The 17188-nt window shown below is 37.7% G+C and overlaps 1 protein-coding gene across 2 annotated transcripts in view; it reads left to right on the top strand.

Annotated features, from left to right (window-relative positions):
* PRRG1 (proline rich and Gla domain 1) overlaps window positions 1–17188 on the top strand; it is a 108873-nt gene that overhangs the window by 56658 nt on the left and 35027 nt on the right. The gene's annotated exons all lie outside the window — the stretch shown is intronic.

Raw genomic sequence — 17188 nt, 5'->3', positions numbered from 1 at the left:
TTTAGCATAATGTTTTTTTAGGTTTATCCATGTTGTATTAGTACCTTATTCCTTTGTATGGCTCAAAAATATCCCATGGTATGCTTATACCACATTTTGATTATCCGTGTATCCGTTGCTAGACGTTTGAGTTGTTTCCACCCTTTGGCTATCATAAATAGTGCTGCTATGATCATTGATGTACAAGTTTTTCTTTAAATACCTGTTTTCAATTCTTTGGGATATATACCTGGGAGTGAGAATTGCCATTTTGGACCAGGTAATTCTTTGTTGTGGGGGTTGTCCCGTGCATTGTAAGATGTTTAGCAGCATCCTTGGTCTCTCCCCACCAGATGCCACTGGCACCCACCCCTCCAAGTTGTGACAACCAAAAATGTATCTGGCCAAACATTTGGAATACTGCCAAATGTTCCCTGGGGTACAAGATTGCCCAAGGTTGAGAACCACTGATTTAGAATAAAGGAAAGGAAATCTTTAGAGATAAGCTGCAATTCACATATTACATTGTTTTTCATAGAAGTAATTTGAGTCTAAAGGAGGATATTATATGGTTCTGGAAACCAAGGTGTAGTCTGGTCCTATAATCAAGCAGCTATATCCTTGGCTAAGGCAGGTAACCTCTGCAATCAGTTTTCTCGTTAGTAAAATGAAGGGATTGAAGTGGATCAGTGGTTTCCAGTGTGTTCAGTGATGCCCTAGGATTTCTATAGGGGTCTTAGGAGCCACCATGAAGGAAGAGAGGAAAACGAGGTGCTTCTGGTGAATAGCACCTCCCCTTCAGACAGAGTAAGCAAAAGTTTGAATTCTGCCATCATTTCTAGAACAAGTTCACATATAAACAACATTGATTTCACCAGTGAAAAGTCATTTCTGAAATTCATGTGTTAATTAACAAAGTCACTAATTTGTCAATGAGACTCCATTTCTTAAATACATTATACTCTGCTGTTGTGGGCAGGAGAGAAAGCTGAATGCTATCTTTGAATGCTGTCTGAATAGAATAGCCACCTCGGGAATGTGGCCTTTTGATTATATGTAGTATGTGTTCTATCAGGACATTTATCTACTCCTAGGGTCTAGATCACAGCTAATTTAGCTATCATATAGATAATATCACGCTGTCTGTGTTGACAAGTTGTAAAGCATTCACTATAACACAGTTATGTATTTAAAACTGTATTTCATATTTGGTGATTTCTATTCACCTGCCTTTTTCCTATTAAATAGTGATTATTAGTTATAGTTATTTCCAGACAGAACTTTAATCAGTGTAGATAGGGCCCATAAACTATAAAGAAAGTTTTATGGTTGTAACAACTGTCAACACTGAGACTAATGACATTCTTGCTGATATAATTGAGGCACTAGTGACTGAAATACCCATCTTTGAAATTCTCCTATTTTCATGGTTCCACCTGATTGTATGCTTAATTTTGTGCAAATTAGACGATTTTCTAATGCACCACCATACAATAAATTCTGAATTATTTGTTTGTTTCTTGTGGGTAAGACACAGCCCCAGCCCATAAATATCATGTGTTAGAGTACCATACATTTAAATCAATTGCTGTCATTGGTAGTAGCTTGATTGCTGTCATCTCCTATTTCATAAAGCATACTTTTTGATAAGAAGGAATTCTAAGTCGTAAGACTTCTTCAAAGAGAATTTGTGGGAGAAACTATTAGACCATTTCTCTGTATCTCATTGTTCCTTATGAAGCATAAAATCATTAGACAAGAGACATCTGAATATGCGATCCAAAATTTGGCTTTTAAGCAAACCATATTGACTTAGTAAGACTCACTTTGGAGGGAACCATATTTGTTTTGTTTTTAAAGAATATTGACTTTATAGATGTGCATTATCTCTTTGTCTTCTCTCTTATAGAAATCCATTTCTGGCCTTTTCTCCACACTTATTCCCGGAAACCTGCCTGTTACCATCTGGCCATTTCATTGCATAACTCCGGTAGCATAAGGATATCTTTTATTAAAGTCTTAGGTAGTGATCATAACTGCCACATTGTCATTAAGAAGCAGGTTCAGGATATGAAAGCTATTAATAACAATTATTTCTTCTCTCAAAGCCTGTGACTACTCACTATCACTAGCTCAATACTGTAACTTCAAATTATTTTTTAAATATCTGAGTTCTTGAATGGATTTCAGCTCCCTATTGCTGTGGACACATACACTACATGCCATTCTAACTAAGCTGCAAGTTTGTGACAACCTGATTGGGTACATGAGCACCACCATACAACAAATTCTGAATTATAAATCCACCTGCTATCAAAAAAATTAACCTTTCATTTCCACAAATAGGTTGTCGTGGTGAAATACAATTGAGAAATAATCTGTTTTTTCTACCTTCCTAAGTAATAGGAGGATGATCCAAATAGTATCATTTTAGTTTGTATGATTTTGTTTTTTACTAAGTGAAATGTCACTAAAATTTGAGACTTTGTTTTTCCAAGGAAAGTTATTTCCATCAGTCTGTGATTTAAAAAACAAACTATTTAGTACCTACTTCAGCAGAAAAAAATACTGAAGGCATTGTATGTATGCACAACTGAGTAAATAATACTATCAAAATAGTAGTATCAAAATGGCTTAGAAGCAAGAAAACAAGAAATTATGAGTGTGACACTTCATAAGGTTTTTTTAAATATAAATCTGAGCACAGGGTTGGGTGGGGAGAGTGCCATGTTATTTTCTCTTCTTGCTTATTTATTTATTGTTTGTTGTTGTTTGGGGGATGTTGGTTGCTTGGCTGGAAAATAGTGTGTTCACATCCCCAAAGGATTTGGGTATGATACAATACTCCCACTGAACAAACATGTTTCCAGTTACAAAACTCTTCACAGTTATAATTGAAAGGACCTAAGAAATCACATACAACCTCTTAGTTCACAAATTAGGACACAGGCCCAGATAAATTAAGCAACAAATGCAGACTCATGCAGCCAGTTTAGTGCCACAGCTGGAACAGGAATCTGCATATTCTGACTCCAAAGTCAGGACCTTTTCACCATGCCACCCTGTTCTCTTCTCGTGTGCTTTCATTTGTCTCAGTCAAGGATGGTGACAGTGGTGAACGGATGTTGGCTTTCTTAGACTTCACCAAGATAGTCTCAAAGGCAGTTTTCACGTGACAAACAGAAGGCTCAAATAAGGGGATAGCTTACCATGTTCTGTAGTCTTTATGAAAAATTCACAACTGAACAGGATATTAGAGATTTCTATTGGAAGGGAAAAATAGCTTCCTGGTTAGCATGTGGACTCGTTCGTGAAAGATTCAGTCTGGTACACCAACATTTACACAGTAATGTCTAGGAACACACTTTCCGTTTGAATGAATACATTTTGCAGATTGCTGATGTTCACCTTTTTAATAGGTGTCTAAAAGCTTTTTAAAAGCTCTATTTTATGGAAATAGTTCTAAAATCGTATAATGTACTACCTTCCTAAACAATATCCTGAACATCATATGGTCCTTTCTTGGTGGCTCAGATTCCCCATTTTGCCTACAGCTTCAGGAGGTGTTAGTGTGAGGGTGGTTAGAGCCTTCTCTAAATAACTCTGGAAGGGCCTGTCTCTTTTTTCCCTTGCCTGCATATTAAATGAGCTTTCACTTCTTGTTACTGTCAATGTGTTGATATAGTTCAGCCTAGCCCTGCCCTTTTTGCTTTTCAGCAACAATGTGCACTGAGGCTTTGGAGTCTCACAGCCAGGCTTGTGGATGAAGGTTGAATAAATTGATCCCCGATTAGTCTAAGGTAGCTGGAGCTCCTCTGTAGGTAAAAGCACAAGATAAGTTATAATGCAGGACTTTGGCCATCTCTTGTTTGTTTCTGTTAGGTCGGCGCAAAAGTAATTGCGTTTTTTCCCCAATTTTTAACCTTTTAAACCGCAATTACTTTTGCACGAACCTAATAAGTTCCTGAGATGGGATTTATTTGAGTGACTTCTGCATAGTGATGTATTACTATCATTGATATCCAGAATGATTATTGTAAAATGCTGAACTATCAAATAACCTAAAAGTCAATAGAAAATAATTATTTAGTGTATTTTGTTGTAGCTACTCATGCTTCTTTAAACATATATATCTGTCATATATGTAATTTTCATTTCTTAATCTATTCTTAAGAACTTCTTTGTGGTCTCTTGTTAAAATTCTAATAATGATAGGCTATCAACATACATTTGACCAAAATTGAAGCTAATAAAAGTAAGCATATAAGTTACAGTAAAGGATGCTTCCTTATGAGTTTGTTACAAATATCAGGTTCTTACAAATAAGAACCAGAAATAGGCCTTAATTTACTTCCTGAAGAATTTCTGAAATTTTAAAATCTTATGATATTCCCTCAAATGTTTATGAATCATCAAAGTATATTGTAGCCACTACACGACATTAGATAATTGAAAGGACATATGAGACTCTCATAAGGCTTTAATAATGGCTAAAGGTACAATGCAACAGGAGAAAGATGGCTCCTAAGGCCATTTTTAGTCACACAGGGCACACTTTGTCTTCTAATTGTGAACCACCAAGGTTATGTGCAAGATAACCTTGGTTTCAGGGAAGCCACGGCCATGATCACTGAGAATCTTTGATACCCCACTGGTCATGTAGCTGAAAATAGGCTGCATATGCAATTAAAGCAGATGCAAACCTCAGTCTATACATTTTCAAAACAGTGTAAACAAGCTAGTACCGAGTGCCTCCACGGGCGTTTCAGACTTTAAACAGCACTTTATAAAGCTCTAGTACATTTCATCTCAAGCTTGACCGAGTGGACCAAACTGCCTGGCATCCTTGGAGTGAAGCATACAGACTCGCTGCCAATTAACCCTCTCCTTACTCATTTATTTTATATTTTCTAAGGGCATTCTTATTCTCAGCTTGGTAAATCTCATTTTCCCTTTCACGGAAGAACTGTAGCCATAACAGTGACAACAAGTCATGCTACCATTTATTGAGCATGCATTCTTTGCCAGGTCCTGAACCAAGTATTTTATTTACATGACCTCATTTATAATTACGAGTTTGGGACTGTTACTACAGTTTTACAGGTGAAGAAGGGAAGCTTAGGGTTTTTGCTTGCCTCACATAGCTATTTGCTCTAACAACTCTTTCTCTTAGTTTTGAAATGTGTAACTGATGTGTACCACTTAACAAGCGTGGGATACCAATAAGATCCCATTCGTTACTCAAATTAAACAACCACATCCCGTGGTGATGCAAGAATGTTTGTCTTCCTTCCGTGCCCCACTCTGTTCCTATGAGAAATTCCAGAACTCTGTTAGGTCTAGAAGAATAGGCCCTGACTCTTGCATTAAAGAAAACATAATGGAGTACTAGGTTCATGTGTAGAAAGTCCCCATTCTCTCTTGCTCTTGATGTTCTTGCCACTGTTGCTGGTATATAGTCTCACATCAAAAGCAGGGCACCCAAACCAGGCTTTCAGGTTCCAGGGAATCACTACAGTAACTGAGGCAGTTTGCCCCAGCTGAGCACCTTTCGACCCAGCATTTCACTCAGCTGTGCTCACTCCATAATACAGTATATCGTAGCTGATTTCCCAATGTCCCAGCTGTTTGTAACTCTTATCAGGACAGCAATAATCCATCTGGCAAGTTTCAGTAATTTTGAACTTTCAAAAGGGATCTTGGTCTCCTTTCTCACAGAAGGAACTTCCCAGCCCACTCAAGTTTGGTGTACCAAATGGATTTGGGAGAGAGTGGCAAGACTCCATCTGTCTCCAGTATCTCTAGGTCAAAGGTTCCCAAATTTTCTGAGTTTACAGTGCCTTTAGTTGTCACAGTGATTTTCATAGCAGCCGTAGACTGAAAGAAATACTCAATAGTTCTATGTATTAAGTAGTTAGGTCCAAACAACTTAATAAATATTTATATCCTGACAGCTTAGTAGCCATTTGAAAAATAATAGACATAAATTGAAAGAAAACAATGTTTTTATTTAAATTTTAAGTAGCCCTGCAGTTACTTACTCATGGGATATATGTGCGTGTTGGGCACTGCACAACTTCTCAGACCTTGGATTCAGATTGGATAGTGGAGGATAATAGATATAGGAGGATACTACCTCCATTTCCTATTCCACATTGATTTTTCACACAGCACTTTTTTTTTTATCACAGCCCAAACTCCAGCTTCACAAAGGATGTAGAATTATCTAATGAAACTGTTGTCAATGAATTTTGACCAAGAACTTCAAGGCAAACAAAAGCTTTATTTGGGGTTTTTTTTTTAGGAGTTGCAATCCGAGAGACACCGATTTGGGGTGGAAACCCCAACTGTGTTCCAAAGAGGAAAGAAAAAGACAGTTTATAAAGACAAAAAAATGGAGGCTTTTGAAAGGATTACATAAGTTGGTTTGAAAAGGCTTGATTGGTGCTGGCAAGCAGACTAACACTGTGCTATACATGATTAATTGCTTATGTCTATTGCTAAGTGAAAAATTTATTTTTTTATAGAGAGATCAGTGATGCAAAGCCAGTTCCAGGAACAGTATCAGGATGTAGCTGTTTGGTTTAGCACAGTTTAAAAGTTTAGTTTCACATGGAAAAGGCAGTGAGTTAGCTCAGCTTCCCGGAGTCCTCCCGGCTCCATTTTACGTTGCTCTCTTGACAGTATCCACTTCCATTTTGCTGTTTTTCTTTTACACTGTGAGCTACCTTAAGCTAGTAGTTTGTGTGGTGCCCAACAGATATTTAGTATCAATACATTTCCTTCAAAAATGTAAAATATCCTGCTCATTCTTTATGAATTTGCTGCAGCACCCTGGGGGGCTTTGGTATTCACTTTGGGAATCAAGGTGCTAGTTCCTTGCTAAGCCAAAAAGCTGGCTATGTCCTCTTCCCAGAACAGTAGGTGTTCAGTTACTCTACCTCTGCACAACTATTAGGGGAAATCAAATGGTTCTTACAGAACAAAAAAAAAAAAATGTCTGCTCCAAGGGGAACACAAATAAAGGTATTCTACAAATTTCAAAAGGTAGTTTCTCTTGCATTAAAAAAGGATGTTCAAGTGCTGTCTCGCTAGAAACTTTGCTGTCAGTGTATTTATTTCATAATCATATATTAATTTTGTGGTGCTATTTCATAATTAGAGGCATGGTCCATAGCTTCCCACCTTCTAGTCACTCAGCCTTCAAGATTCTCCATTCTACCTTTCATTTGTTCCACGCTTATTGAATCCTATTCTATATCAAGTTCTTTAGTAGATGTTACGAAAGGTAGAGGTTGGATCAAAATATTAATAATACGTGGGTCCTGCCCTCAAGAAGCCTAGTCTTGAGGGGGAACCAGATAGGTATACCAAAAAGTATAATACAGTTTAATTAATTAAGTATACATAAATACTGAGAGTCTATAAGCTCTGTCTAATGAAGTGGGGAGTAGAACCTGGGGACGGTGTTTCTAAAAGCCTATTTGGAAAATGGTAAGATTTGGTTTGACCGAGGAATAAGGTGCGTGGTGGATGTAGTTGCCAAAGAAATCACCAAATATCTGTATCTCACGTCTGTCCCTTTCTTTTCATTCCAATTGCCACCTTTCTAATGCATGATCTCATTATTTCTTAACCTGGTCCGTTGTAAGTAGCCTTTTACCTGGCCTTTTGCCTTCCATTTTCTTCTCATCCTACCCCCGAATCTGTTTTATATATAACAGTTTTCTAGGTTATTCTCCCTAAAGTATTGGTCTAAAATCTTGAATGTTATCAAATAGTTTAACTATTTTTAACCAAAACAGTAAGTGTCATGACATGGCTATTAGCCTGTTTCTGGATTCATTTCCTACTCTTCCTATTTTGAATCTTATATTCCGGCCCTACTGACCAGCTCACTGTTCCTCATTTTGACCCTTGTTTTATTCAATTCCAAGTCCTCACTCACTGTTTTGTTTTCCTAGAATGTCTTTCCTTGTCATCTTTGCATGACCCAATCTTTAAAAGGCCAGCTCAAATACATTTTTCAGGGGTCCTTCTCCACGTCTCTTCCCCACCCCCAAACACACCTACCCAGTAGAAATATGCCTGCCTTTTGATCTCAAAAAACATCTACCATGTTCAGTCTTGCTTTAGAGCTCTTTGTATCTCTTTTATCTTCATTATCTCTTGCACTGAAGAACCTTGAGGGCAGAGGCCATCTGCTACTCATCTTTGTGACTTGTCATGTTGTCATTGTACATAGCCTGTGTTTAGCAAATAAGTCCTAAGAAAAGAGTTTTGTTCACTTAAAAGAAAAATGTAAACATTTGCAACTTTAAATAGTGACTCCTTTATTGAAATAAGACCCAATGTGAGAAAATCAGAGAATTAAAGTAGAGATTTTTCCAAGTGGGTGTTAATTTTCAGACCTTATCATCTACTGTTTTTCGCAAACGTATGGGCATGATTTTACTTGGCTAAAGATTTTTGGCATTAAAATATGAGTCTTAGTATCCTGCAGTGCATTAAGAAATATATTACACAATTGTATACTCTGGTTTAAGGCAGTAATTTGGGGAGTTCCTTGAGAAGCCATCTTATTTCATCTATTTTTATTCTTTTGTTTTGAAGAGAAAGCATGGGTGACAGCTATTTATTTTGAAATTATGTAAAAGTAGTTATGTTTTTGAGTAAATATACTTATGTTTTGGATATTTGTGTATCAGTCTGAGATTTTAAATATTTTCTTTAGTATGGATGTTTCCTAACTGAATCTAAAGAAAACAGTTTAGGTTTGTCTTTACTCTTTTTAATGAGAAAAGTACATGTTTTGAATAACACCTCAGTGATGTGTTCTCAAAGTACATTTACATTCTGTATACTTGTCACATCATGTAAGCTCTGATGAAGGCATACACATGATTCCTGACAGCTGTTGGCTAACTCACACAATTTGATGAGAAGGAGGCAGAGGGAAGTGATCAACTTCAGTTTCAAACATCATTGCTTTATTTTAGAAGTCCAAACACATGGAAAGCCCTTGCATCATGGAAATTGCCCAGTGTTTCAGGAAGAGATAGTCTAATCTAATCCTATAGATCCAAGCTGCCACTTTCCCCTTTATTTTGTTTCCACATTGAAAATATCCTAATTCTGTTATCGTCCATTAGATTTCCAAATGACTTTGGTGAGGACTGGCAAATACTCTGCCACAACTTCCTGTTCCCTGCTATATGGCAGGTATAACTAATCTATAACACTATCTTCCCTACTGGTCAGATTCTTACTCCAGGTGGTATCTTCTAATTGACCAGATTTGACAAGTGAGATAAATTCTACTTGCCAGCTTATTCCATCTGCATTCCTCACTGTTATTTTACCTTGCCTCTCATTGTAAGAAATATACAGTAGATGTTTGTGGAATGCTCTTGGGATATTGATTAGGCTGGGATTAGAAGATTTGAGTCCTGTTACATTACCTCATAGTTGCTTAACCTTCTGAATTAGCCTGCTTTCTGGTTACAAGAGTTAGCTGCAGTCCTTGACACTCCCCCTTTTCCATGTAGAAAGCGTATAAGAAAATTATTTTGTCTTGGGAGAATTTCGTTTTTTTCTCTTAAAAGCTCAAAATACATTATTGTTAAGATTTCATTCTTTGTTATGGCTAAGTAATATTCCATTGTATATATGTACCATCTCTTTTATCCAACTGTCTACTGACAGGTACTTGGGTTGTTTCCATATCTTGGCTATTGTGTATAGTGCTACAATGAACATAGGGGTACATATACCTTGTCAAATTAGTGTTTTGGATTCCTTTGAATAAATATCCAGTAGTAGGATTGCTGGGTCATAAGGTAGTTCTATTTTTAATTTTTAAGGAACCTCCAAACCGTTTTTCCATAGTGGCTGCACCAATTTGCAAGCCCACCAACAGTGCACGAGGGTTCCCTTTTCTCCACATCCTTGCGGACACTTGTTTGTTGATTTATTGATGATGGCCATTCTAACAGGTGTGAAATAATACCTCATTATGGTTTTAATTTGCATTTCTCTGATGATTAGTAACATTGAACGTCTTTTCATATGTTTATTGGCCATGTGTACACCTGAAATTAATATAAAATAATATTAAATGTCAACTGTAACTGAAAAAAATAATTTAAAAAATAAACTATAACTTCCAAAAAATATATTAGTGTTACTTGTTTGGTTTATCTTCAAAAAAGCTGTCCCAAAAGACAGGGATATCTTAGACTGCATTAACATATCTATTGTATTTTAAAACAAAGAAGCAGACAGTCTTGATCAGTTTTGCACTTGTGAGACCACACATAGAATATTGCACTCAGTGTAGGACATTGTATTTTATGAGCTAAAGATGGTGCAGAGACTCCTATACATTTTACATGACCAACAGATGAAGGGACCAGACATGTTTATCCTTGAAAAGAGAAGCCTCCAGCAAAATTAGTTACTGTCTTCATGTGTTAGTTGGCCTTGTTATATAGAAGAGACTCATATGCCATTTTAGAGGGCATAAATAAAATCAGTAGCTAGTTAGTTGTTAATTCAGTGAACTGTCCCTCAAAAAAGTGTGCTGTACTCAAATAAATATGACAAATGCATGTGTCATGTTCCTTTTCTGGAGATTTATAGATATATATTAAATATATTAAGGTCCCTAAAAAGTCATACAGTAAAAGATCTTTTTTAAATATATTAATCCCAGCATTCCATAAACGCCTTCTCAAAACTAGTTTTCTAAGGAACTCACATTTGGGTGGTTCTCAAACTGTAGTAGAGGGACCAGCAGCACCAGACTTACCTGGGAACTTATTAGAAATGCAACTTCTTGGCCCCACCCAGACATATGGAATCAGAAATTCTGGGAGCTGAGCCCAGCAATCTTTTGATAATAAGTCCTCTGGGGATTCTGATGGTGCTAAACTGTGAGAAGCACTGCTAGAAAATTCTACTGGTATTCTCCAACTCAGTAGTTTCCTTTTAGTTTCCTTCATAGCATTTACCATAATTTTTTTTGGTAAGGTTTTTTCTAATGATGTTTTATCACTCTATGATTAATTTTTATAGATGGTTACCCTTCTGAGGTACAGAAGGAAGGAAACACTTATGGAAGGCCTATTACAGTTTTCAACCTAGTATAGGTGCCATCTAGCTGGTATCAATTTGGATACTTTAAAGAATCCTCAGTAATAAATCCATTATCTTCTATAAGGTGAAATACACATTTCTATAATGAGGTAAACCTTAAATTCATTGCTATTGTTGCCATTTTAAAAAGAGCATTTACTGTTTTTCATTTACTTCAAAATGTTCTTTGCAAATACAGACGTTTTCAAAACATCTTGGAGGATCTGTAATGTGCCTTCTTCTAGTCAGAAGTCTGTAAGATTAGGGAATTTTCTAATTTCTTTGCATTAGCAGAGATTAATTTCTGGTACCATTGTATTTATCTCTCCAAACAATCATGATACTTTTAGAAAAAATGTAATTGGAAGCCTGGCAGCATGAGAGGTCCCCCTGATCTCTCCCCTTGAAGTTACAACAAGTTGAACAGCTATAATTCAGAGATTATACACACACAAATATGTCTGAGAGATCCACACATCGTAACATCTGAAGGTGGGCTAATCAGAGCAAACGGGAGGGGGGGAAGGGAAAGAGCAGAGATGGGTGCCGCAGATGCAGCCAAGAGCTCACTGCAGCCCCAGGAGAGGGGAGGAATCGGGCTGCAAGTGCCCTGTCTGTGCCCCTGAGCATTCCTGCCTGAGTGATCAGCATATGATATGGCTGAATCCAATGATCTGTGCGGAGACAGAACACAGAAATGCGACAGCTATGTTCTAGTAGCCTCCATTGCCAGGCAGAAAACAAAGCCAGGAAGCCTGGCCACCTCCCCACACCTTCCCAGAGATAACAGCAGGCCCCAGAAGAAACTAGCAGTAAGTGTCGGGTTACAGAGCAGATCATCTACAGCCCTTAGAACTGGAGAGACAGTTCCCAAGTGGCAGACACACACTATCACACTAGGCTAATCCCAGTGAAGGGGTGGAGATACAGGGCTGAGGCAGCTGAAGTTTGTCAGTTGCCATTACTGGGAAGAGAGCAAAGCCACAAATGCACAAGCAGACTCTCCCAATGCACTCGGTCCCCAGCCATCACAGCTGATCCCAGCAAGGGCATCTAGGACGTCTTGGGCAGTGCAGCACTGCCTCTGGCTGCAGGGGCAGCGTTGGGATTTTCACAGGCTTATAACCTCATTGCCCACCACATTTTCTCATGGGATTGGTGCCCTGAGACCAAGGTGACCTGGTAACAGGAGAGACCCACCTCCCTGAGGAATACAAGGCATTTTTGACTGCCCAGCAGAGATCCCAGAAGCTGGAGCAGTGCAAGAGAAAATGAATCTCTTATGCTCCAGAGCCACCTACTAGAAAACAAAGGAAAGACCTCTTCTTATCAACCTGCTAAAGAGTTATCACTCCTTAAAAAAAAAAAAAAAAAAAGTAGAGTTCATTCCCATAAATGCCGAGGGAGAGAAATAATCCATGAACAACCAAAGTAACAAGGCAGCCCAAAAAGAAAATGAAAAAGCTCCAGAAAATAAACAAAGATGGAAATCTGTGATTTAAATGACAGAGAATTCAATATCGCAGTTCTGAAAAAACTCAGTGAGACACAAGAAAACTCAGGTAGTTTAATGAACTCAGAAATAAAATTGACAAACAAAAGGAATACTTTACCAGAGACTGAAACTTTTGAAAAGAACCAAATGGAAATTCTGAAACTGAAGAACTCAATAAAAGATGAAGAATGAAATAGCCAGCATAGGAAATAGAGCTGACCAGATGGAGGAAAGAATTAATAATATAAAAGATAGAAATCTGGAAATGACACAGATAGCAGAAGAGAGACACTTCAGAGTAAAAAAAAAAAAAAATGAAAGAACTCTACAAAAACTATCTGACTCCATTAGAAAGAGCAATATAAGAATTAATGAGTATACCAGAAGTAGAAGGGAGAGAGAGAAGGGAACAGAGAGCCTATTCAAACAAATACTTGACAAGTACTTCCCAAACCTATGGAAAGAACTAAATCTTCAATCCAAGAAGCTAACAGAACACCTAATTATTTCAATGCTAAAAGTCCTTCTCCAAAGTACATTATATTAAAACTGTCAAAAATTAATGACAGAATTCTCAAGGCAGCCAGGGAAAAAAAGATGGTAACCTATAATGGAAATCCCATTAGGTTATCATCAGATTTTTCAGCAGAAGCTCTAGAAGCTAGGAGGGGGTGCAGTCAACTATTAAAATTATTGAAAAAGAGAAATTACCAGCCAAGAATAACATGAGATGTGATTTACAAAATATGGTGACTGTTTAATTTTTTTTTAAATTATTACAGTAAAAGACACATTGCCATTAATCCCCCTCAAAATACACCCCTCTTTTCAAACACAGTTGTCCCATCATTCTAGCCACGTTTTTAAAAATTATTTATTTGGGGGGAGAGGGGGTATTGGGGGACATTGTGTTTCTCCAGGGCCCATCAGCTCCAAGTACCGTGTTTCCCCGAAAATAAGACCTAGCCAGACCATTAGTTCTAATGCGTCTTTTGGAGCAAAATTTAATATAAGACCCGGTCTTAGTTTACTATAATATAAGACCGGGTCTTATCTAACATAATATAATGTAAAGACCGGGTCTTATATTAATTTTTGCTCCAAAAGACGCATTAGAGTTGATGGTCCAGCTAGGTCTTATTTTCAGAGAAATACGGTAGTTGTCCTTCAATCTAGTTGTGGCGGGTGCAGCTCAGTTCCAAGTCCAGTCACTGACTTCAATCTTGGTTGCAGGGGGCCCAGCCCACCATCCCATGCAGGAATTGAAGCAGCAACCTTGTTGAGAGCTCGCGCTCTAGCCAACTGAGCCATCCTGCCACCCCTCTGGCAGCTCAGCAGCAGCTCGTTGTCTTCAATCTAGTTGTGGAGGGCGCAGCTCACTGGCCCATGTGGGAATCGAACCAGCAACCCTGTTCACAGCTCACACTCCAAACAACTGAGCCGTGAGGCCGCCCCCGTTCTTGACACTTTCTGAAGCAGTTCTGGAAGTCCTCTTTCGTGAGTGTCTTTATTTGCACTGTTGTGGCTGCCTGGATATCCTGTATTGATTCAAAACATTTACCTTTCATGGTCATTCTGACTTTAGGGAAGAGCCAGTAGTCACATGGTGCCAGATCTGGTGAATAAAGTGGATGAGGACACACCGTAATGTTTTTATTTGACAGACATTGCCATACTAGGAGCAATGTATAACATGGAGCCTTTCCATTGTGATCACAAAATACAGTGAATGCTGCTGCCGAGTGCCATCCAACAGAAAGGCAGGGATCTTCAATATGGGAAGTGGCACATCGAACCTTAGTAACAGTGTGTGACAAGTTTCAGCTTGTTCAGTGCAGTCAGTTGGGTGTGAGCTACAGTTAAGAGATGGTGTGTTTTAAAGTGTGACGTATGGGGTGGCCAGTTAGCTCAGTTGGTTAGAACATGGTGCTAATAACACCAAGATTGCCAATTCGATCTGCGCATGGGCCACTGTGAGCTGTGCCCTCCATAAAAAATAAATAAATAAAATAAAAAGTGTGCCATAAACCATCCTCCATCATGACAAGGCTCTGTGTCACACATCGCTTCTGGTATATGGCAACTTCTGTCAAATAAAAACATTACAGTGTGTCCTCAGCTACCTTATTCATCCTATCTGGCACCATGCAACTTCTGTCTCTTCCCCAAAGTCAAAATGATTCAGGGCATCAAGGCAGCCACAAGAACACAACTAAAGACACTCACAAAAGAGGACTTCCAGAACTGCTTCAGAAAGTGGCAATAACGATGGGATAAGTGTGTTCGAAGCACAGGGGAGTATTTTGAGTGGGATTAATGGTAACGTGTCTTTTACTGTAATAATTTTTTTATTTATGCATTCACCATATTGTTTGATCATACCTCATATATCCAGCAAAGTTATCCTTTAGATATAAAGGAGAAATAAAGACCTTTCCAGACATACAGAAGCTGAGGGAATTTTCCACCACAAGGTGTATATTTGCAGGAAATACTGAAGGGGATTATTCTACCTGAAACAAAAGAAACAAAAGGATGCAGAACTATCTATGAGTAAATGACTAACAGACAGACAGAAACAGGAAATCGCAACCCTTATTCAGAATAGGGTACTATACACTTAAATATAACATAAAGGTTAAAGGAGGTAAAAACATAAAAGAAAAGAAGGCAATAGCTACTGCAACTTGAAAATGAACTGACAGCATAAATAGGGATAATTTGTGACAACAAAAATATAAAGGGTGGGTTAAAGGTCTGAATTTGCAAAGGGGAATGGAGATAAAAATGCATGCTGAAGAAAAAGGACTACTGTATATATGAAACCTTTTGCATAAACTAAATGGTAACCACACACACACAAAAATCCAGAACGAGACACATAACATAAAAAAAAGAGGAAAAGGGGGGAAAAAGTCATTGAATACCTCAAACCAAAATAACAGACAGAAATACAAGGGCGAAGAAAGAATGGAGACACCGAGCTACCAGAAAACAAAAGATAGAATGGTCATAGGAAATCCTCATACATCATAATCCTATTACGCTTGATGCCCTGAATGTCATCAAAATGTCTTCCTTTCAATATTTCCTTTATCTTCGGGTGAAGAAAGAAGTCATTGGGGGCCAGACCAGGTGAATAGGGAGGGTGTTTTAATACAGTTATTTGTTTACTGGCTAAAAACTCCCTCACAGACAGTGCTGTGTGAGCTGGTGCACTGTCATGATACAAGAGCCATGAATTGTTGGTGAAAAGTTCAGGTCAGCTAACTTTTTCACGCAGCATTTTCAGCACTTCCAAATAGTAAACTTGGTTCACTGTTTGTTCAGTTGGTACAAATTCATAATGAATAATCCCTCTGATATCAAAAAAGGTTATTAACGTCATTGCAACAAGTTCGCAAACTTAACTGTCAGACCTCGTATACACAATGGAATATTATTCAGCCATACGAAATGATGAAATACTGCCATTTGCAATAAATGCATGGATCTTAAGACTATCATGCTAGGCAAAATAAGTTAGACAGAAAAAGTCGAGAACCATATGATTTCACTCAAAAAACTGAAAGCAGTGAACGAACAAGACAAACAGAAACTCATAGACAAAGACAACAGTTTAGTGGTTACCAGAGGGTAAGAGGGGAAGGGGAAGGTAGAAGAGGGTAAACGGGGTCAAATATATGGTGACAGAAGATCTGACTTTGGGTGGTGAATACATAATGCAATATATGAGTACAGGTGATGTATTATAGAATTGTGCACTTGAAACCTATATAATTTTATTAACCAATGTCACTGCAATAAATGTAATAAAAAAGGAAAATGTAATTGAAGTATAATTTAAAATGAATATGTATGTAAAAATGAAAATAATTCCCCATAACTATGCATATAACAATTGCCTTATTTATTTTATTGGGTATCATAAATGTTCATTTTGAATATTTATATGAAATTCCTCTGTAAATCATGCAGAATTTTATTTTTCTGAAGGACAGTGAAATGGGGTTGAATATATTAAAGTGTCACAATATATTTAACTTAAGTGATTGACTTTAGAACAAAATTATTATCAGTGTTCCTTGGAATGAATTATGGCCAAATTTATCTTAATTTCTTGGTATTGTTTTGTCACCTCTTTTTTTCATACAAGTAAAGGTCCTCTGGGTTTACATTGTTAGGTTAATTGGAGTTTTATTTGCATTTAGTTTGAGGGACAAAGACCGATACTGCAGAGACCGGATTTTCATGAGCTTGCTGTTCTCTAACTGCAGAGTGCCTGGGGGTATCCACTTATAGCAATGGCTATAAGTAGTGGTATCAGTGTTACTATACTTAAACACCCATGCTTGGCTGAATATAACATAGTTAATTATGTCACTGTCCCTGCCCAGGACAACTGCTACTAAAAGGACACACTCACATGATGAGGAAGATAGCAGATGTGGTGGTTTGGAGCTAAATGTTACTTCTTGGAGAGGTTTAGGATGTTGGCTTTGTTTTCTAAAGAGCATCTAGCAGTTTTCATCTTGTATATTAATTTCCCACATGGTTTTTTATTACAATTTTATGCTT

The sequence above is a fragment of the Rhinolophus ferrumequinum genome, chromosome X (assembly GCF_004115265.2).
Source record: "Rhinolophus ferrumequinum isolate MPI-CBG mRhiFer1 chromosome X, mRhiFer1_v1.p, whole genome shotgun sequence".
Classification (NCBI taxonomy): Eukaryota; Metazoa; Chordata; class Mammalia; order Chiroptera; family Rhinolophidae; genus Rhinolophus; species Rhinolophus ferrumequinum.
Note: the sequence above shows the minus strand (reverse complement) of the source record. Positions and strands in the feature narration are given on the sequence as shown.